Below are 23,942 nucleotides of genomic sequence, written 5' to 3'. Positions count from 1 at the left end.
AAGATTTTTATTCACAGTTTCAACTTCATTACCTGTGATTGGTCTGTTCATATTTTCTACTTCTTCCTGGTTCATTTTTGGAGGTTATATGTTTCTAAGAATTTGTCCGTTTCTTCCAGTTGTCCATTTTATTGGCATAGAGTTGCTTGTAGTAATCTCTTATGATGCTTGTATTTCTGTGGTGTCCGTTGTCACTTCTCCTTTTTCATTTCTAATTTTATTGATTTGAGTCCTCTCCCTCTTTTTCTTGATGAGTCTGGCTAAAGGTTTATCAATTTTGTTTATCTTCTCAAAGAACCAGCTTTTAGTTTTGTTAATCTTTGCTATTGTTTTCTTTGTTTCTATTTCATTTATTTCTGCTCTGATCTTTTTGATTTCATTCCTTCTACTAACTTTGGGTTTTGTTTGTTCTTCTTTCTTTAGTTCCTTTGGGTGTAAGGTTAGGTTGTTTATTTGAGATTTTTCTTCTTTCTTGAGGTAGAATTGTATTGCTATAAACTTCCCCCTTAGAACTGTTTTTGTTGCATCCCATAGGTTTTTTATCATCATGTTTTCATTGTCATTTGTCTCTAGGTAGTTTTTGATTTCCTCTTTTATTTCTTCAGTGATCTCTCAGTTATTTAGTAATGTATTGTTTAGCCTCATGTGTTTGTGTTTCTTACATTTTCTTCCCCTGTAATTGATTTCTAATATCAGAGCATTGTGGTCGGAAAAGATGCTTGATATGATTTCAATTTTCTTAAATTTACCGAGGCTTGATTTGTGACCCAAGATGTGATCTCTCCTGGAGAATGTTCCATGTGCACTTGAGAAGAAAGTGTAATCTGCTGTTTTCGGATGGAATGTCTTTTTTCAATTAAATATACAGGGTCACTTGTATCATTTAAAGCTTGTGTTTTCTTATCAGTTTTCTGTCTGGATGATCTGTCCATTTGTGTAAGTGAGGTGTTAACGTCCCCCACTATTTTTGTGTTACTGTCGATTTCCTCTTTTATAGCTGTTAGCATTTGCCTTATGTATTGAGGTGCTCCTATGTTGGGTGCATATGTATTTATAATTGTTATATTTTCTTCTCGGATTGATCCGTTGATCATTATGTAGTGTCCTTCCTTGTCTCTTATAATATTCTTTATTTTAAAGTCTATTTTGTCTGATATGAGTATTGCTAATCCAGCTTTCTTTTGATTTCCATTTGCATGGAATATCTTTTTCCATCCCCTCACCTTCAGTCTGTATGTGCCCCTAGGTCTGAAGTGGGTCTCTTACAGACAGCATATATATGGGTCTTGTTTATTTTCCATTCAGAGAGCCTGTATCTTTTGGTTGGAGTATTTAATCCATTCACATTTAAGGTAATTATTGATGCATATGTTCCTAATACCATTTTCTTAATTGTTTGGGGTTTGTTTTTGTAGGTCCTTTCCTTCTCTTGTGTTTCACACTTAGAGATGTTCCTTTAGCATTTGTTGTAGGCCTGGTTTGGTGATGTGAATTCTCTGAGCTTTTGCTTGTCTGTAAAGCTGTTGATTTCTCTTTTGAATCTGAATGAGATCCTTGATGGGTAGAGTAATCTTGGTTGTAGTTTCTTCCTTTTCATCACTTTACATATGTCTTGCCACTCTTTTCTGGCTTGTAGAGTTCCTGCTGTGAAATCAGCTGTTAACCTTATGGGAGTTCCCTTGTATGTTTTTTGTCATTTTCCCCTTGTTGCTTTTAATAATTTTTCTTTGTCTTTAAATTTTGTCAGTTCGATTACTATGTGTCTTGGCATGTTTCTTCTTGGGTTTATCGTGCCTGGTACTCTTTGCACTTCCTGGACTTGGGTGGCTATTTCCTTTCCTATGTTAGGCAAGTTTTCAACTATAATCACTTCAAATATGTTCTTGGGTCCTTTCTCTCTCTCTTCTCCTCCTACCACTCCTACAATGCAAATGTTGATGCATTTAATGTTGTCCCGGAGGTTTCTTAGACTGTCTTCATTTCTTTTCTTTCTTTTTTCTTTATTCTCATCTGCAGCAGTGAATTCCACCATTCTGTCTTCCAGGTCATTTATCCATTTCCATTTTTCTTCCTCAGTTATTCTGCTCTTGATTCCTTTCAGTGTATTTTTCATTTTGGTTATTGTATTATTCATCTGTTTCTTTGTTTTTTAATTCTTCTAGGTCTTTGTTAAACATTTCTTCCATCTTCATGGTCTTTGCCTCCATTCTTTTCCTGAGGTCCTGGACCACCTTCACTATCATTATTCTGAATTATTTTCTGGAAGGTTGCCTATCTCCACTTTATTTAGTTGTTTTCCTGGGGTTTTATCTTTTTCCTTCATCTGGTACATAGCACCTTTTCATCTTGTCTTTCTGTGAATGTTGTTTTTGTACCACAGGCTGCAGCGTTGTAGTTCTTCTTGCTTCTGCTGTCTGCCCTCTGGTGGATGAGGCTATCTGAGTGGCTTGTGCAAGCTTACTCATGGGAGGGACAGGTGGTGGGTACAGCTGGGTGTTGCTCTGGTGGGCAGAGCTCAATAAAACTTTAATCTGCCTGTCTGCTGATGGGTGGGGCTGAGTTTCTTCCCTGTTAGTTGTTTGGCCTGAGGTGACCCAGCACTGGAGCCTACCCGGGCTCTTTGGTGGGGCTAATTGCTGACTCTGGGAGGGCTCACACCCAGGAGTACTTCCCAGAACTTCTGCTGCCATTGTTCTTGTCCCCACAATAGCCACAGCCACCTGCCGTTTCTTCAGGAGACCCTCGAACACTAGCAGGTAGGTCTGGTTCAGTCTCTTATGTGGTCACTGCTCCTTCCCCTGCGTCCCGATGATCACACTACTTTGTGTGTGTCCTCCAAGAGTGGAGTCTGTATTTCCCCCAGTCCTGTTGAAGTCCTGCAATCAAATCCCACTAGCCTTCAGTATCTGATTTTCTGTGAATTCCTACTCCCGTTGCCCTACCCCCAGGTTGGGAAGCCTGATGTGGGGCTCAGAACCTTCACTCCAGTGGGTGTACTTCTGTGGTATAATTGTTCACCAGTTTGTGAGTCACCCACCCACAGTTATTGGATTTGATTTTATTGTGATTGCGCCCCTCCTACCATCTCATTGCGGCTTCTCCTTTGTCTTTGGGTGTGGGGTATCTTTTTTGGTGAGTTCCAGTGTCTTCCTGTCGATGATTGTTCAGCAGTTAGTTGTGATTCCGGTGCTCTCGCAAGAGGGAGTGAGTGCACATCCTTCCATTCTACCATCTTTAACCTGTTTATTTTGCTTTTTTATGTATATCTTGCTAGCATAAGTATTCTAAGCAAGCACTAAAATGAGTCAAAACAAAACAAAACAGCAACACAAATGTTGTTAGTCTGGGTTTATTTGTCCTCATGAATGCTTATAACATCCAGCATCATTTCATCTCTCTAAAAACGATTGATCAGTTTTAGGTTTATAGGATAATTGAACTAAAGCACAGAGAGTTCCCACATATCCCCCACCCCATCCTCCAATTTCTCTATTATTAACATCTTGCAATATTTGTTACAATTGATGAGCCAGTACTGATGCATTACTATTAACTAAATTGCATAGTTTATATTAAGATTCACTCTTTGTGTTGCATAGTCTATGGGTTTTGGCAAATGTATAATGACAAGTATTCACCATTACAGTATCATACAGAATAATTTCACTGCCCTAAAGTATTTCCTGTGCTCCACCTATTCATCGCTTCTCTCTCTGTCTCTGCCTGTAACACTAATCTTTTTTTCTATCTCCATAGTTTTGCCTTTTCCAGAATGTCATATAGTTGGAATCATACAGCATGTTGCCTTTCCAGATTGGCTTTTTTCACTTACCGATATGCACTTAATGTTCCTCCATATCTTTTCATGGTTTGATAGCTCATTTCTTTTTTTATTGAATAATATTGAATTGTCTGGGCATACCACAGTTTGTTTAGTCATTCACTTATTAAAGGACATGTTGGTTCCTTCCAAATTTTGGCAGCTATGAGTAAAGGTGCTGTAAAAATTCATGTACAGATTTTTTTGTGGAAGTTTTCAGCTCCTTTGGATAAATACCAAGGAGTACAACTGACAGATCGTCTGCTAATACTATGGTTAGTTCTGTAAGGAATGGCCAGACAGTCTTCCAAAGTGGCTGTGCCATTTGCATTCCCACCAGCAATGATGAGAATTCTTATTGCTCCACATCTTCGCCAGCATTTAGTGTTGTCACTGTTTGGATTTTAGGCTTTATAACAGGTATGTAGTGGTATCACATTGTTTTAATTTGTGTTCCCCGATAATATATGATGTTGAACGTCCTTTCATATGCTTGTTTGATTTCTGTAAACTTTCTTTGGTGAGTTGCCGGTTCAGTTCTTGTATCCACTTTTAATTGGTTGTTTGCTTTCTTATTGTTGAATTTTAAATGTTCTTTGTATATTTTGCACACCAGTTCTTTATTAGATACCTTTTGCAAAGACATTCTCTCAGTCTGTGGCTTGCCTTTTCATTCTCTTAAAAGTCTTTTGCAGAGAAGTTTTTAAATGTAATGAAGTCTAACTTTTTTCTTTTGTAGATCATGCTTTTTGGCATTTCTTCACTTTTTGAATGTTCACTACCTTTGATGACTTATTTTAAACATTTACTAAGTAGTTCAGGTGGTAATGATTTTTCTTCCTTGCCTCTTACGTTACATGCTTCTGAAATTTCACTACTTCTTAGTATTTCTCTCAGGTGGAAGGAAGGCAGAAAATGATTCCATTTTGTTACCTGTAAACTAAGTTAATAAAAATGGAGTAAGAAAGTTGAAGCTGGAAAGAGGTTTTATGATATTCTGAAGCATCATCTTAGTCTTAGCCCTCGCCCTTCAATAATATAGATAATAATGGGTTGATTGAATAAGATACATACTTTATGATCCTAAGTGATACAAATCTGACTCTTGATTACAAGCATTTTCCCTGTCACCTCTAAGCCACCATTTCTTAATGTGTGTCCTTGAATTCTAGTCAGTTCCTATATGTACAGATGAAGTGTGTTATCAGCCACATTTTCTGTTGACTCCAGCAAACGTGCTGACAAGGCTCCTGGTTGGCCTGCCAGCCTTAATGCCCCTTACCTGCACCCATCTCCTTGCATTCCCTCCCAGTTAGAGCTTGCCACAAGCTTTCTCTGGAGCACATGAGTCACTTATTCAAATATGATAAAGTTATGAGACAGTGCCATAAATTATACCCTTAGAGACTTTTAAGATAGAATAATGGATTTTCAAACAAATGGAGTAAACTTCAGAAAACCTTTTTTCAGATTTTTGCAGAAAAAGGGAGTTTTGAGTGGAAGAGAATGCTAGTCATTCAGACACAGGAAAGGGTGACTCCAACCTGAAAGAAAAAAAATCACTGAGGATGAAACTTTTCTGAACTGGCGCTGGGATAAACCTGCAGACCTGGGATCATTCTAGCTTATCTCCTTGAATATTGTTTAATTGTTATTTGAGAGGTGGGATTTGCCTACAGCATGATTTTTTATTTTGTGAGTGATTGCTAATTTTAGATAAATTAAATAAATCATTTAACAGTATGAAGTTAATAAAGCATGTCTGAGTTGCAGCTACTGAATAAATCCTTAGAGACCCCCAGAACAATTACAGAAACTGGGAAGTTTGTCTGTATAATTTTATTTCTGGATTGAATTACAAAGGTTCATATTATCCATGGCAAGGGAAGATCTGTTTTTAATAGGCTCTACTTAAACATATGGCTTGATAATAATGAAATGAATAAGTGGATAAGTCTAGGACAGTGTTTTGCACAGAGCTGACATTCTTTAAATTGTATATGCTAAGTTTTCACAAACATAATTAGATACAAAAAACAATCTCACTAAATATTATTAAACAGTGGGAAAACATCCTGTTGGTTTTTTTTCTTTTCTTTTTTTTTTGGTGGTACGCGGGCCTCTCACCGTTGTGGCCTCTCCCGCTGCAGAGCACAGGCTCCGCACGCGCAGGCTCAGCGGCCACGGCTCACGGGACCAGCTGCTCTGTGGCATGTGGGATCTTCCCGACCGGGGCATGAACCTGCACTCCCTGCATCAGCAGGCAGACTCCCAAAGTCAGGGAGCCTGATTCCTCCAGCTCCGGTTTTCATTCTCAAGATTGCCTTGGCTATTCGGGGTACTTTGTGTTTCCATACAAATTGTGAAATTTTTTGATCTACTTCTGTGAAAAATGCCAGTGGTAGTTTGATAGGGATGGCATTGAATCTGTAGATTGCTTTGGGTAGTAGAGTCATTTTCACAGTGTTGATTGTTCCAATCCAAGAACATGGTATATCTCTCCATCTATTTGTATCATCTTTAATTTCTTTCATCAGTGTCTTATAATTTTCTGCATACAGGTCTTTTGTCTCCTTAGGTAGGTTTATTCCTAGATATTTTATTCTTTTTATTGCAGTGGTAAATGGGATTGTTTTCTTGATTTCACTTTCAGATTTTTCTTCATTAGTGTATAGGAATGCCAGAGATTTCTGTGCATTAATTTTGTATCCTGCTACTTTACCAAATTCATTGATTAGCTCTAGTAGTTTTCTGGTAGCATCTTTAGGATTCTCTATGTATAGTATCATGTCATCTGCAAAAGTGACAGCTATACTTCTTCTTTTCCGATTTGGATTCCTTTTATTTGCTTTTTTTCTCTGATTGCTGTGGCTAAAACTTCCAAAAGTATGGTGAATAATAGTGGTGAGAGTGGGCAACCTTGTCTTCTTCCTGATCTTAGTGGAAATGGTTTCAGTTTTTCACCATTGAGGACGATGTTGGCTGTGGGTTTGTCATATATGGCCTTTATTATGTCGAGGAAAGTTCCCTCTATGCCTACTTTCTGCAGGATTTTTATCATAAATGGTGTTGAATTTTGTCAAAAGCTCTCTCTACATCTATTGAGATGATCATATGGTTTTTCTCCTTCAATTTGTTAATATGGTGTATCACGTTGATTGATTTGCGTATATTGAAGATTCCTTGCATTCCTTGGATAAACCCCACTTGATCATGGTGTATGATCCGTTCAATGTGCTGTTGGATTCTGTTTGCTAGTATTTTGTTGAGGATTTTTGCATCTATGTTCATCAGTGCTATTGGCCTGTAGTTTTCTTTCTTTGTGACATCCTTGTCTGGTTTTGGTATCAGGGTGATGGTGGCCTCGTAGAATGAGTTTGGGAGTGTTCCTCCCTCTGCTGTATTTTGGAAGAGTTTGAGAAGGATAGGTGTTAGCTCTTCTCTAAATGTTTCATAGAATTCGCCTGTGAAGCCATCTGGTCCTGGGGTTTTGTTTGTTGGAAGATTTTTAATCACAGTTTCAATTTCAGTGCTTGTGATTGGTCTGTTCATATTTTCTATTTCTTCCTGATTCAGTCTTGGCAGGTTGAGCATTTCTAAGAATTTGTCTATTTCTTCCAGGTTGTCCATTTTATTGGCATAGAGTTGATTGTAGTAATCTCTCATGATCTTTTGTATTTCTGTAGTGTCAGTTGTTACTTCTCCTTTTTCATTTCTAATTCTATTGATTTGAGTCTTCTCCCTTTTTTTCTTGATGAGTCTGGCTAGTGGTTTATCAATTTTGTTTATCTTCTCAAAGAACCAGCTTTTAGTTTTATTGATCTTTGCTATCATTTCCTTTATTTCTTTTTCATTTATTTCTGATCTGATTTTTATGATTTCTTTCCTTCTGCTAACTTTGGGTTTTTTTTGTTCTTCTTTTTCTAATTGCTTTAGGTGCAAGGTTAGGGTGTATATTCAAGATGTTTCCTGTTTCTTACGGTAGGATTTTATTGCGATAAACTTCCCTCTTAGAACTGCTTTTGCTGTGTCGCATAGGTTCTGGGTCATCCTGTTTTCATTGTCATTTGTTTCTAGGTGTTTTTTGATTTCCTCTTTGATTTCTTCAGTGATCATTTCATTATTAAGTAGTGTATTGTTTACCCTCCATGTGTTTGTATTTTTTACAGATCTTTTCCTGTAATTAATATCTAGTCTCATAGCGTTGTGGTTGGAAAAGATACTTGATACAATTTCAATTTTCTTAAAATTACCAGGGCTTGATTTGTGACCCAAGATATGATCTATCCTGGAGAATGTTCCATGAGCACTTGAGAAAAATGTGTATTCTGTTGTTTTTGTATGGAATGTCATATAAATATCAATTAAGTCCATCTTGTTTAATGTATCATTTAAAGCTTGTGTTTTCTTATTTATTTTCATTTTGGATGATCTGTCCATTGGTGAAAGTGGGGTGTTAAAGTCCCCTACTATGAATGTGTTAGGGTCAATTTCCCCTTTTATGGCTGTTAGTATTTGCCTTATGTATTGAGGTGCTCCTATGTTGGGTGCATAAATATTTACAATTGTTATATCTTCTTCTTGGATCGATCCCTTGATCATTATGTAGTGTCCTTCTTTGTCTCTTCTAATAGTCTTTACTTTTAAGTCTGTTTTGTCTGATATGAGAATTGCTACTCCAGCTTTCTTTTAGTTTCCATTTGCATGAAATATCCTTTTCCATCCCCTTACTTTCAACCTGTATGTGTCTCTAGGTCTGAAGTGGGTCTCTTGTAGACAGCAAATATATGGGTCTTGTTTTTGTATCCATTCAGCCAATCTGTGTCTTTTGGTGGGAGCATTTAGTCCATTTACGTTTAGGTAATTATATGTGTGTTCCTATTCCCATTTTCTTAATTGTTTTCGGTTTGTTATTGTAGGTCTTTTCCTTCCCTTGTGTTTCTTGCCTAGAGAAGTTCCTTTAGCAGTGGTTGTAAAGCTGGTTTAGTGGTGCTGAACTCTCTCAGCTTTTGCTTTTCTGTAAAGGCTTTAATTACTCCATCAAATCTGAATGAGATCCTTGCTGGGTAGAGTAATCTTGGTTGCAGATTTTTCTCCTTCATCACTTTAAATATGTCCTGCCAGTGCCTTCTGGCTTGCATAGTTTCTGCTGAAAAGTCAGCTATTAACGTTATGGGGATTCCCTTGTGTGTTATTTGTTGTTTTTCCCTTGCTGCTTTTAATATGTTTTCTTTGTATTTAATTTTTGACAGTTTGATTAATATGTGTCTTGGCGTATTTCTCCTTGGATTTATCCTGAATGGGACTCTCTGTGCTTCCTGGACTTGATTAACTATTTTCTTTCCCATATTAGGGAAGTTTTCAACTATAATCTCTTCAAATATTTTCTCAGTCCGTTTCTTTTTCTCTTCTTCTTCTGGAACCCCTATAATTCGAATGTTGGTGTATTTAATGTTGTCCCAGAGGTCTCTGAGACTGTCCTCAGTTCTTTTCATTCTTTTTTCTCTATTGTGCTCTGCAGTAGTTATTTCCACTATGTTATCTTCCAGGTCACTTATCCGACCTGCCTCACTTATTCTGCTATTGATCCCATCTAGAGTATTTTTCATTTCATTTACTGTGTTGTTCATCGTTGTTTGTTTCATCTTTAGTTCTTCTAGGTCCTTATTAAATGTTTCTTGCATTTTGTCTATTCTATTTCCAAGATTTTGGATCATCTTTACTATCATCATTCTGAATTCTTTTTCAGGTAGACTGCCTATTTCCTCTTCATTTGTTAGGTCTGGTTTGTTTTTATCTTGCTCCTTTATCTGCTGTGTGTTTTTCTGTCTTCTCATTTTGCTTATCTTACTGTGTTTGGGGTCTCCTTTTGGCAGGCTGCAGGTTCTTAGTTCTCGTTGTGCTTGGTGTCTGTCCCCAGTGGCTAAGGTTGTTTCAGTGGGTTGTGTAGGCTTCCTGGTGGAGGGGACTAGTGCCTGTGTTCTGGTGGATGAGGCTGGATCTTGTCTTTCCGGTGGGCAGGTCCACGTGTGGTGGTGTGTTTTGGGGTGTCTGTGGCCTTATTATGATTTTAGGCAGCCTCTCTGCTAATGGGTGGGGTTATGTTCCTGTCTTGCTAGTTGTTTGGCATAGGATGTCTAGCACTGTAGCTTGCTGGTCGTTGAGTGCAGCTGGGTGCTGGTGTTGAGATGGAGATCTCCGGGAGATTTTCGCCTTTTGATATTATGTGGAGCTGGGAGGTCTCTTGTGGACCAGTGTCCTGAAGTTGGCTCTCCCACCTCAGAGGCACAGCACTGACACCTGGCTGCAGCACCAAGAGCCTTTCATCCACACGGCTCTCCTTAATTTGGGATGATTCGTTGTCTATTCATGTATTCCACAGATGCAGCGTACATCAAGTTGATTGTGGAGCTTTAATCCGCTGCTCCTGAGGCTGCTGGGAGAGATTTCCCTTTGTCTTCTTTGTTCGCACAGCTCCCCGGGGTTCAGCTTTGGATTTGGCCCCGCCTCTGCGTTTTGGTCGCCGGAGGGCCACTTTTCTTCACTCCGACATGACGGGGCTAAAGGAGCCGCTGATTCGGGGCCTCTGGCTCACTCAGGCTGTAGGGCGGGAGCGGCACGGAGTGCAGGGCGAGCCTGCGGCGGCAGATGCCGGCGTGACGTTGCACCAGCCTGAGGCGTGCTGTGCGTCCTCCCGGGGAAGTTGTCCCTGGATCCCAGGATCCTGGCAGTGGCGGGCTGCCCAGGCTCCCTGGAAGGGGGGTGTGTATAGTGACCTTTGCTCGCACACAGGTTTTTTTGGTGGCGGCAGCAGCAGCCTTAGCGTCTCGTCTCGTGCCCGTCTCTGGGGTCTGCGCTTTTAGCCGCGGCTCGCGCCCGTCTCTGGGCTCCTTTAAGCAGCGCTCTTAATCCCCTCTACTTGCGCACCAGGAAACAAAGAGGCAAGAAAAAGTCTCTTGCCTCTTCGGCAGGTCCAGACTTTTCCCCGGACTCCCTCTCGGCCAGCCGTGGTGCACTAACCCCTTCAGGCTCTGTTAACGCCGCCAACCCCAGTCCTCTCCCGTCCCAAACCGAAACCCGAGCCTCAGAGCCTCAGCTCGCAGCCCCGCCCACCCCGGCGGGTGAGCAGACAAGCCTCTCGGGCTGGTGAGTGCCGGTCGGCAGCGATCCTCTGTGCTGGAATCTCTCCTCTTTGCCCTCCGTACCCCTGTGGCTGTCCTCTCCCCAGCGGCACCGAAGCTTCCCTGTCCGCCACCCGCAGCCTCCGCCCGCGAAGGGGTTTCTAGTGTGTGGTAACCTTTCCTCCTTCACAGCTCCCTCCCACTGGTGCAGGTCCCGTCCGTATCCTTTTGTCTCTGTTTATTCTTTTTTCTTTTGCCCTACCCAGGTACGTGGGGGTTTCTTGCCTTTTGGGAGGTCTGAGGTCTTCTGCCAGCGTTCAGTAGGTGTTCTGTAGGAGTTGTTCCACGTGTAGATGTATTTCTGGTGTATCTGTGGGGAGGAAGGTGATCTCCGCGTCTTACTCTTCCGTCATCTTCCCGGAAGCTCCCAGGGCTCTATCATTTTAACGCTACATGCCTTTCCTGATGCGTAGTGGGATCTGAGTAAAGTTAATAATTTTGGTAAAGTAGAAGCATCAAACTAAGCAGACCATCACCTAATAATATTTGAGTTTATGTTCTAGGTGAACATGCACTCCAAAATGTAATTGCTAAATTACATGTTCTTCAAATACAATATAAGTGGTTTCTGCATGCTGTTTCATAGTATATGGGATACAAAGTATGTCTGCCACTTGGGAACATAGATAACCTCCAGGATGTTTTGGTAAATATGTTAGCAATCAACAATTTTGGTTTTTAAGTAAAAGCATATTTTGCATGCTTTCATGATAGATCTGTTCATTAAGCATTTTCATTGTGAGTGACAATGTTTGATAAAAACAGGTTGAAAGGAAAACTGTAGCAATTTTTAGCAGAGTGATTACAAATAAATTGACAATTCATTTATTACCATTGTGTATATACCTCTAACTTTGATCTTTCTGACCCTTTTATTTATAAATCAGCCTTACGCTTTCAGGAAAATTACAAAGGTAAACATTATTTGGTCAAAATACAGAAGTATTTCAAGAGAATAGTCCATTGGGTTAAAGAAAATGATAGCATAGTATGACTACTTGTTTTATTTTGGGAATAAAGCACCTGGAGGTACATTCTTTTACGAGGTAATGAGGGACAGGAGATCCATAAGAATAAAGAATGAAGAGGCAAAGAAAGATTCTTCCCTAGAGCCTTCAGAGGGAGCAAGGCCCTGCCGACACCTTGATTTCAGAATTCCAGCCTCCAGAACTGTGCGAGAATAAATTTCTGTTGTTTTAAGCCAAAAAAGAAAAAAAAGAGGCAGAATTTCTAATAGGGTATGAAGAGGAGATTATTAATTCTGTCAATGTCTCACCTCCTCCATTCACACCACCTTGAGTCAAGCACTGTCACCTCTTCCCAGGATGATTACAATTGCCTCCTACTTTGATTGTTTCCATACTAGTTTCTTTTTCAGTGTGCACCTGTATCATCCCATGCACACATCTCTCTCTCATCATTTTTGACTGTTTATTAAATTTATCTAATTTAGAATCTGTTCTAAATGGTAAGGAACCCATGTCTTACTCAGCTATGTCTGTCTAAAGTTGGCATACAGTAGGTGCTCAATAAGTGCAAGTGGAACTAAACAAAGATGTGATCAAGAGCAATGAATGTGGAGTGTGGACATGGACTTGGGAAAGTTGATGAGCTGGCATTTACAATAAAGGCAAAACTGTGATGTGAAGATGTGAGTGGTAGGACAGGCAAAGACGCTGGAATAAGAGAATGGAAGACATAATAGGATGGACTGCTCTGAATAGTGATGAGTTCACGGTGTCATATGGTAACCGGTAGTTGTCGAATGAAGACGGTGCTGACGCTTGAGAAGTTTGAGATGTCACAACGAGATGTCAGAATTCCCATCAAGCCATTAAAGTTAGTGAGGATATCTTACTAATAAGGGAAAAAACAAAAGATTTAGATTATTTTATGACCTTTGAAATCATAGGCATGAAGTTAGAAATGTTCAATATGTTTATCTGGTTCAATCCTCCAGCAACTTCTAAGATAGGTACAGTTGAGGAAAAGGAGCCCCAGAATGGTAGAACGACTTGCCTAGTGTCCACAGATGATAAAAGGTGGAAATTAAACAAAATGTCGTTTATCTGAATTCAAAACCCATGTCGTTTCTACTCTGCTACTATTACGCCACTACGGGAGATCTAAAGCAGGTGATGAGATATTCTTCCAGATGAGAGATTGAGCTAAAGTAAGTTTTGGATGGAAAAAATTGAGCTCCTTAAGTAAAAAGAACTATTTAAGTTTCAGGAACAGAAAACTATTCAAACAATTAAAAAAATATTATCGACCCTCCTAACTGAATAGCCCGGGGACATCTAACTTAAAGGACATCTTTCCCCCAGGCTTAAATAATGTGAGCAGGATCTGGCTTGTCTTGCCATTTCCTGACTCTCCTTTCTCCTTCTACATTCCATTCTCGGCATGTTCTCCTGTTTTCATCACACAGTTGTCACCAGTAGCTCTTGAGATTGCATTCATTTTTCCTTGATGATGTGCATCAGAACAAAAATAATCTCTTTCAACAGGTTCTGCGAAAGAAAAGAATCTCGCCTTCCCTCAAACTATTGCAAATCCTCACTAGCTCTGAGTAGGTCACACGCACATCCCTGAAGCAGTTCCTTTGGCTCTCAGTAGAATCCAAATTGTTTTAAGCCTTTCCTTGGCTTACATTTGTCCTCATGGACCAATTCCCACAAATCCACATGGCTGAAAATGTAGGAGGGGTTAATCCTTTGCCAGTACGAGGAAAATTGCTGTCAGGTAGATGGTAGACAATGAACGTTGGAAGGTCCACCAAAAATGAATATGTCATCTGGAATAAATAATTTTTGCATTAATTGGCTCATGTATTAATAATTCTTTTGTTAATTTATTTATGTGGCAAAAATTTACTGACCATAAAATGTGTTAGACACTGTATTAGGGGTTGATTATATGGGCAAAACACAGCACTTATCCTCAAGGAGCTCACAATGGGAGACTGATGAACTAACAAGTCAAATGCAAGTATAATAGATATCAGTGTAACAACCACCTGAGAATAATTAGGTGGCATCTACCAGGCATGACTAGAGTGAAGAGTTAGCAAGAAAGTTTTCTGGGAATGATGTACCTGAGATGAGGTTCAATAGAAATTAACCAGGTGAATAAAAGTGGGTATTCCTGAAAAAAAGGGCAGCACGTACAAAGCCGTGTAGGCTAAAAATTGTGGTTCATCTGCCAATGGCAAGCACTAGTTTAAGAAGAATCTGCTCAAGAGCCTTCAGGCTTTAGAAAAATGTTCCTGTGAATGTGAGAATAAGATTAGATGAATCAATAGCTGGTTGTTCAAGTAGTGAATTGTGCTTGGCAAGTGAATTACATTTTGAGTAGTAATTTACTTTACCCTTCACAGCTTGTGAGTGTGTCACTATTTTCTTAGCCATAGAGCCTAGTCACTTTGCAGGGAGAGTCGGATGGGGAAAAAAGGACGAAATGGGATGGGAACATTTTTTTCCTAATTTCAGTCCAGTTATTTTGGAAGTGAACATTCCAAATGGCTTGTATGGAGAACAAGCGTGTTTGACAGATCCTAACAGGTAGTGAGCTTAGGAAAACAAATCCGCTGTTGATTCTCCTTTCCAGGGTGTTCCCTAATGAAACTGGGCTATATGAGAGCTTTTCAGAGAACTGAGGCACCCATTCAACCCCAAATAATATTATACTTTTGATCAAAAATAACCAATTCGATAGGATTTTCACGGATAGTATCATACTTGGACCTAAATGGGAATAGGAAAAAGAATTTAGACTCTAGAATTTAGAATTAGCTTTTTCTTAAAAAGAAAAAGTAATTTGCCAATTCACAGTAGAGAATACTCTACATTCAAATATAATTGCTTTTCTTCTGAGGCTTGAAATCAGGACTATTAGTTTAAGAAAGCCTTTGGAATAACAGACCTTGCCAAACCATTTCATGGACAAACACTTTCCCGGTTAAGAAAATAAAGAAAAAAGCAAGGCAAACAGAATTCACTGGCATGATCTCATGCTCACAGACCCTCTGTTAGGGGCTGCTGGAGGAGGGAGTCTTCTTTGTGTATAAGATGCCACTTTGATGTGACTGTCTGTCTAGCCATTGTCTGGTCTGATTCTGAGAAACACAGCTGGAGACATTTAGAAAACATGCAGAAGAAACCTGTTTAGTTCTCCATTGGCAAAGCCCAAAGCATTGTGATAATAATGAAAATTATATATTTTTTATTTGAATTACAATATTTCATCACTAAGGAAAAAGTTTGGGGAAAATTTATAAGGAGCAAATCCACATCAGAGCACACTAATAAAAAGAGTGATACTCTTTTTTTTTCATAGTGTCAGTGTTTATATTTTTCCTTAAATGGAATTGAATGAGTGAGAAGGGTAAATGACTATCTGGGATCTAGAGAGAAAAAGAAAGAAATAAGATGTCGGAATTTTATGTGATAAAAGACATCAAGAATTAGCATAAGTTTAGTTGAACACTATTCTTTTTCAGTTTTGCCCTAATAATCTTTATTTTGTGAATATTGAACATAGTAATAGAATTCAACTCTCATCATTGTGCTACCCTTATTAAGTGCCAGGATACTCTATTTCATTCCAGGGACAAAAAGCTCCTTTATTCTATGCATATTTATAGAAAGCATAGAAATAAAATACTTCACATAAAATTAGCAGCAAATCATTAAGTACATTGAATAAATGTTATCTTAATTTCTTGAATCATATGGCAGAAAATATTTCTGTATTTTTTTCTTTGCTCCACAATGCCATTTTTTTTTTTTTTTTTTTTTTTTGGTTCTTTTGGCCACACCGCACAGGTTGTGTGATCTTAGTTCCCCGACCAGGCATCAAACCTGGGCCCTCAGCAGTGAAAGTGTGGAGTCCTAACCACTGGACCGCCAGAGAATTTCCCACAATGCCATTGTTTAAGAAAATTTTTATACAATTTTTAAATGTAACTTCTCATTTACAGCTATCACAAAATATTGGCTATATTACCCATGTTGTACAATATATCCTTGTAGCCGATCTTACACCCAATGGTTTGTATCTCTTACTCCCCTACCTCTATATTGCCCCTCTCCCTTCCCTCTCCCCACTGGTAATCACTAGTTTGTTCTATGTTTGTGAGTCTGCTTGTTTTTGTTATATTCACTAGTTTGTTGTATTTTTTAGATTCCACATATGTGATGTCATACTCTTATTTGTCTTTCTCTTTCTGACTTCACTATTTTTACAATCTGTACTCTTCTAAAACTTTTTCCATATTTTTCCTATGTCTGGAAATAGAGGGAAATTGAGAGATAAAATAGTGAAGTTTGTAGTCACACAGTAAATTCAAGCTCTCATAAAAGCAAAATGATCTATTGAGAGACAGCTTCGGAGTCAGACAGATCTCATATCAAAATGCTCCCTGAGTTTTTAATTGTGTGACATTAAGCATGGTTCTAAAACTATGAGCTGTATTTTCCTCATCTACAAAAGGAGAAAATAATATTTATCTCAGAGAATGGTAACGGAAGTTTAAAGAAACAATTTGTTTTTAATTTGGGAACTTGTTTTTAAAAAACGACTCATAAAAAAAAATCAGACTCATGTAGTAATAAAGACTCCAGTTGCAGATGTATCTAATTTACTTACTATATTTATTGAAATTTAATATTAATTCAACCTAGTTGTTGAGAACCTGCTCTATCACAGACTGTTTTGGCTCAGAGGATGTAGCCATTAGCAAGAAAAATTGACTTTATGTTCTAGAGACAAATCCAACAATAAAAGTAAAGGAAAATATGTTAAAGATACAATTATAGATAGTGATAAATTTACAAAGAACTAGATCACATAGGGATACGCATATTAATACAAGTGTAATGGGAATTTCTTGAAAAGCTGAAAATGTCCTATAGGACTTGGATGATGGTTGCAAGAAATAGCTAATACCCTCAAAGAAGTTTACCTGGGGTGGTTTTACTGCTGCCCTCTCTGGGGCTCCCTCGTGGACCTACAGTTGGCTGTCAGATTGGCTGGGACTCAGCCTAGGAAGCCCTCCCTCACATTTTTGGCAGGTGTCAAGTTGTAAACCAAGACCCCTGGGTTGTCTTCCATGTGGTCTCTACAGTGGGCTATCTCAGCCTCATTCACACCTTCACACAATCTGGGGATTCTGAAAGCTGCAAAACAGGGCAGAATGTGCATGTGCTGATCAAGGCTTAACTTGCATCACGTCTGCTAATATTCTATTAACAAAATAAATCACATGGCCAAGCCGAGATTTAGGGATGGAGAAATAAACTCTTCCTCTTGAAAGGAGGAGCATTAAAAACACATTGCAGGGCTTTCCTGGTGGCGCAGTGGTTGAGAGTCTGCCTGCCGATGCAGGGGACACGGGTTCGTGCCCCGGTCCGGGAAGATCCCACATGCCGCGGGGTGGCTGGGCCTGTGAGCCATGGCCGCTGAGCGTGCACGTCTGGAGCCTGTGCTGCACAACGGGAGAGGCCACAACAGTGAGAGGCCTGCGTACCGCAAAAAAAACCCAACAACAACAGAAAACACATTGCAAAGCAGCAAACATGGAAGGATAACTTACTGAGGTTATCTTTACGAAAAATCTTTCACACTAATTAAGTTAGATAAGAGAAATAAACACATCTTGAGATTCAATAACAATGGAGACAAAGAAAAAAGTCTAAAATCTTCTTAAAGAGAAGATGACTCGCAGAAGAACAAGAATTGAATGCACATCAGATTTCTCGACAGTAAAATAGAACTGCAACACTTAAACATGAGCGTGACAAGCGTATTTTGGAATCATACAAAGGGTCAGAAGGTTAACACACAAAGACCTCCTGGACAGTGCTTTTGAGTAATGCCTTTCAATAAGAAGAAAATAAGAATCAATGCATACAGGGAATAAGACTGAAAATAATTAAGTGAAAAAATGTTTGTGGCTTAAAAGCATAGATATGGTTGGTCCTCCGTGGGTTGGACATTGGTGGATTCAACCAGTCAGAAGATGCAGAACCTGGGGGTATGGAGGGCCACTGTCCTACACCGTTTTATATAAGGGACGTGTGCATCCATGGATTTTGGTATCCGCAGGTGTCCTAAAACCAATGCCCTGTGGATACCGTGGGACAACTGTACTTCCTACTGTAATCTCCAAGAAGAACTGTATCCTGAACAATACCAAGATTTGTGCCTGATTAGGAGAGGGGAATGGGCCAGTTTTCCCAATTTTAATGTAATGTTTCTTTACTTAATTAAATAAAAAAGAGTGTTACATAAATCGCAATCTGCGTGTGTTTGTGAACGTCTGCAAAAGAAGTAGGGTTCCTGTCTTACCCGGAGCCACTTTTTTAGTCTTTACCTAGGCTCCTTCAGTGACCTTAGACGGTCATCATTAAGGCATCTCTAGTTCATCCTGTAGCGTCAGCTGCCTATGAGGTTTACAACGGAAGGAACTCAGCACCAGAGACTGTTTCAGATAATAAGTGTTTCTCATTTCTGCCTTGTAAAAGCCGTGACCCCAATAGCTAGAGTCCTGATGTTAACTGTATCTTGCTGATAGTCAGGGGGTCCAGCTCTCACTAGGAAAACAAGGTGTAACAACTCTTGTTAAACTGGTGTCATAGATACTTTAGACCTAGTATCATATGTGCTGCCCATTTTTATTAATATGTGCTTATGTTAATTCTTATGTGCATAACCAGTCCTTTGAAAAAAATATTTTTATATAAACATACCCATCTATGTTGGAAATCAAACTATTTTCTTGCTTTATCATAAACTTTTCTAACAGCTGTTTGCTAACTAATATTTCTCCTCCAGGCTGAGTTTCTGCAGTTACTGCTTTTAAGGTGTTCCAGAAGGATCATGAATTATATAGATTATGCAAAGTGTTAAATATACATTGTGTTTCATTCTAAATTAAGGTTCAATAACTAGATTTATTTTAGCAATAAATGTAGGGCCACAAGAAAAATAGAAAAAATGTTATTTGTTAAGAGAATGGTTCCTAGTTTTATGTGTTAATTTAATATTAAATTATTGAATGCATTAATTTAATATTAATATATTAAACACAAATATAATAAACATTAAACCACAAAATCCATTTCACTTTAACTTTCTGGGAGTCAACTTTTTTGTTTCTAACTTGGGCAACCATTGCCTGCCATCACTGAATATAATTGTCAAGGAAAAATGGTCAAAGCTGAAATTGTAAGATGTAGTTGTCATAAGCAGAGAGAAAAGAATGGGGAAATTTTAATTCATAAAACTTTACGCCACTTTTTACAATGTCCTAAAGAAAAACTTCTATCATTTGTTATAAAAATTTAATATAAACAGAGATTAATACCTATAAATCTACATCGAGATTAATATAAACAAAGAATTGAGAGAACTAGATTATAGCAGTCATCATGAATAGTACTGTATGAAACCTTGTAGCATAACTGTCATAGGTCATAGGTCAGGAGAAGGTAACTGTGACTAGGAATCAAACTCTACAGTGTTTATATCTCAGAGTGGAGAATTTATACCTAGACTATATAAAGAACACTTAAAATAATGACTCAAGCAACCCAATAAAAATGGGCAAACAATTTGAATATATGCTTCACAAAAGAAGATATGCAAATGGCCAAAAAACATATGAAAAGTTACCCAACATAATCATCAGAAAATGCAAATCAAGTCATAATGAGATACCATTACATACCCACCAGAATGGCTGAAATATAAAAACACCACTAAATAAAAACAAAACTTGTTGAGCAAGTGGAACAAGTAGAACTTGCATGTATTGCTGGCAGGAATGTACGATGGTGTGACCCTTTTGGAAAACATTTAGCAAGTTTCTTTTAAAGTTAAACACTGAGTTACCATAGAACCCAGTAATTCACTTTAAGGTAATGAAATGTATGTTGATACAAAGTCTTGCATATAAATGTTTAGTGGCTTTATTTATTATCACCCCAAATGGAAACAGCCCAGGGCTTGTCAACCAGTGAATTGTTACACAAATTGTGGTATGTCCATACAACAGAATGTTGCTCAGCAAAAAAGTTAGTGGTGATGAGCATCTCTTCATGTGCCTTTTGGCCATCTGTAGCCCTAGCACATCTTACTTGCAGAGCTGCGTGTCTCAAAGAATTCAGAGGGATTGTATGTATGCACATATAGAAAATGCGAATCTTGAAATTAGTCTGTGGTTTTCTGTAAAGTTGCATCCATTGGCAACACCATCTATGTGACCAAGACTCTTAGCTAGGAAGAGGGAAGTAAAGATTAAGATCGATATAAAATGTATAGCTTTGAGTGACTCTAGCAATTTTTTCATCAACAGTAACCTACTTGCATGGCACAAAAATATCAGAGTTTTGTGGAAACAAGAGAAACTCTAAATAAAATGTGCATGCTGTAAGCTGATCTACCAACCGTGGCAACATTTGTATGAATTTAATGGACCATAAGTAGAGACCTACATATGGTTTGGCATGGATCATTGAGAGGTAGGGTTTTTTTTTTATCTGTCTCAGCTGTAACAAGAATGCCTTAGATCCTGATTCTTCTTGCATAATTTTTGAAGTCTCCCAGAGGCTGTTTACAATTGGAGGACCCATAGAAAGAAATGGATGGATACACTCTCAGGTCATAAGAATTCTGCTCTTGAAATAACATGCCATTATTTCAGCATATGTCTGAAGAATCAGTGAACCTGGCCACATTTTTAATGTTCCAATGATCCTAAATTAATTTTCTACCATGCCAGGCTAAGAAAAAACCAATATATATTTCATATAACTTTGTGTATTTTAAGGGAATTTTCATGCGTGTGCTTTTAATTCATTTACATTTATATCACCAAATTTTAGTTTTATGAGTGTTTTGATATACAACCAACTTTAGCTGCCTTCCCATAAGGTATGTTTCGGTACTTTTCCCTTTTAACCACAGGAGGACTTGTTTTGCCAAAGGCAAATAAACTCAAATATGCAAAGGTTTAGATGTGATCTGGAAGTCCAGGCTCATGTGATTTGCATATCTAGAATTACCTCCCTTCCCTAGTACCCACATAACTAAAATAACCAGATTCTCAAGATTATCCTGCCAGATGCTAAACAAACAAAGGGCTTTGGCAATGACCATTGAATAAAAACTCCAGAAGAAAAATGTGGAATTCTTCAAAAGTACTGAGAAAGGCTTGGCTGAAAATGAAATTTCCCTCCTGTGTTTAGTAGGTCTGAGCCTGATGACTCCCAGGCAAATTATGAAAGCTAACATCATCTTATCTGAAATGTCAAAAAATTATCATTAAAGATAAATATCAGCTAATTCTAGTTTTCTCCCGTATCTCAGAATGGGATCTTCCTGGGAACTATTTGATTTATGTGCTTATTTACTGTTATCCTGCTCTGTTTCTTTGAAGTGGACAATTTCTTTCATTTATTGCCTATTGATTAAAGTAGAATACTTTAGTTTTTAATTAAAAAATTTTTTTTGCAGCTAAAGAGTCTGTAAGCCAAGGGACCTGTAGGTTTATGCCCAAGAGATGTGGGGAGGGGAGTTAACTGGTACTACATCTAAAAGTATAAAATATCAACCTGTTCTGGCTATAATATTCAAAGGAAATATGTGTATATATGCACATTTAACAATGACATCATGTTGTGGGGAGATGTAATTATCCAGGCTCTCCATTTTTTGTTTGTTTGTTTCCAGTTTTTTCTGTGAAAGGATTTTTAAAACTTTTAAAAATTAAAAAATTTCTATTGATGTATAGTTGCTGAATACTTTATTTTTTTTTTGAGTTTAAAAAATTCATTCTATAAAATTCAAGAGAAATTCCACAAATCTGTTAGTGTCTCCTGGGATTTAATCAAGAAATCTGAGTTTATCTTCTTCATTACATTTGTAGTTTCATTCACTTTAATCTTAACACTTTTGGTCTATTTCTCTATAGTAAAAAAATTCAGAAATAATTGAGCATGAGAGCATATGGAAAAATAACTGGATGTTTCAGTTTTGGAAAAGAGAAGAAAAGAATTGAACAAGTTCCTTTGCCAAAGTTTTATTGCCAAATGTTATTTAAAATGATGTATAAGGAACTAGGGGAAATCTTTAGTGATGACTGGGGGAAATCTTAGTGATAATAAAAATGTAGAGGTAAAATGTAACTTTTCTTAATGGCCAACTACATGATGTAATATCCCCTATGGAAAGAATTTATTAAGCCCTTTGTATCTTATCAGTGATAACAAAGATCTCATGTTTGAAAAGACATGCATCGCTTCTGTGTAAGTAAGTGCATAATGCCTGGGTCTCTGAAGTACTGTGAAGCATTTGTAAGACAGAGAATTTGGGAATAAATCACTGTATATAGATCTGAGTTATCCAGCACATAATAATCTAAGAATCTATAAGCCCTTTGTACTAGACTGTTTTCTGAAGGCGTTGGCTGTACACAGGGAGCAGAGGATAATCAGAAAACATAGCAGAAGCCAAAGAGGGAACATTAATTCCTCCCTCCCTCCCTTTCTGCCGTAACCCCACACCTGCAAATTAATAACAGCTAATATGTGTTAAGTACCTTCTATGTGCCAGGCAGTCTTCAAACACTTTATAAATGTGCCTTTGCTGTTTTCTGATGTCACACATGGTTGAATCAGAGCGGTACTCAAGACAGCTATATTTACAAATGTGTGTATAGATCTGTCTGTAGAGACACCTATAGGTAAGCACCAAAAAGTAGTAGGTATCTATATGCATGTATACATATATATGCATACCTGCATGTACGTGGGTGTATACGCACACATACTCATTGTTTAGACTGGCTGATAAAAGGAGATAATAATGTAAAAAATGCATGAAGTAATTTGAAAGGATCTCTATGCAATGACATTCCAAGATTTACAGTTTAGGTCCATAATGAAAGGAGAGTGAATGAAACACATTTCGCCATCTACCCTCTCCTTCCATCCCTCGGAAATTAGTCTATTCTCCTTTCCTCCCTATCCCCTATCCTGCATATCCCCACCTTCTCCTATAAGCTCATCTATATAGTTAGGAACTGAAGATGCTAACCTAAAAACCACCACTTTTTTTCTGTACATCAGAGACAGATGAGGACGTTCCCAATATATGGAGCCTCCAAGTATCATTATCTCCTTTGCGTCTCCACACTTATCTTTAGCTTTTTGAGGACTTTTAAAATCCATTTTACCTTCTGTTACAACAGCACAGTTCCTTTAATTCCTGAGATTCTCTGTTGAACTGTTTTAAAGACAGCTGCAAACCTAGTCATTCTCTCAGCTCAATTATAGCTCCCTAGGTCTTTGCATTCGTGTCAGATCATTCTTAAAACACGCATGCATTTGAAATGATGTTTATTCGTTTAGATGTTATTGGTATCATTTCCACTTCAAAAAAAGGACTTGAGACGCCTTATCATTGCTGTTAATTGCTGAGCATCAGCACAGGTCTGTGTAAAGAGAATTCTTAATTTTAATGTCAAAGAGAGAAGGGGGGAAATGGGACAGGCTACTTGAAAGAAGCAGCAGATGGAAAAGATCAAGATTTGTGGGACTAACACTAGCCATTGACTGATTCTGTGTGCTTGGGAAAGTGATTTGTCTTCCTTATGTGACAAAATTTTCTCATACTAAAATAGGAATAAATGCGCAAATAATTTCATATGGCCGCTAACACTTAACCAGGTTAGTTATCTTGAAAACTAAAGTTTTGCAAGGCATTAAAGGTTAATAAGGAGGGGGTGATTTAAAATGTAGGCATCCATTTTATTCATGCTCTATAGCTCCGAAGTCTCAAGTGAAAGTAGCCTGCTATGAAACTCCCCCAAATCCTGGAGAGCCGTGTCATGTTACTACGTACATGTATCAGCCCCTCTCTCACTCTCTTCCATCTGT

This window comes from Lagenorhynchus albirostris, chromosome 12 (genome assembly GCF_949774975.1).
Source record: "Lagenorhynchus albirostris chromosome 12, mLagAlb1.1, whole genome shotgun sequence".
Lineage (NCBI taxonomy): Eukaryota > Metazoa > Chordata > Mammalia > Artiodactyla > Delphinidae > Lagenorhynchus > Lagenorhynchus albirostris.
This window is presented reverse-complemented; position numbering follows the sequence as displayed.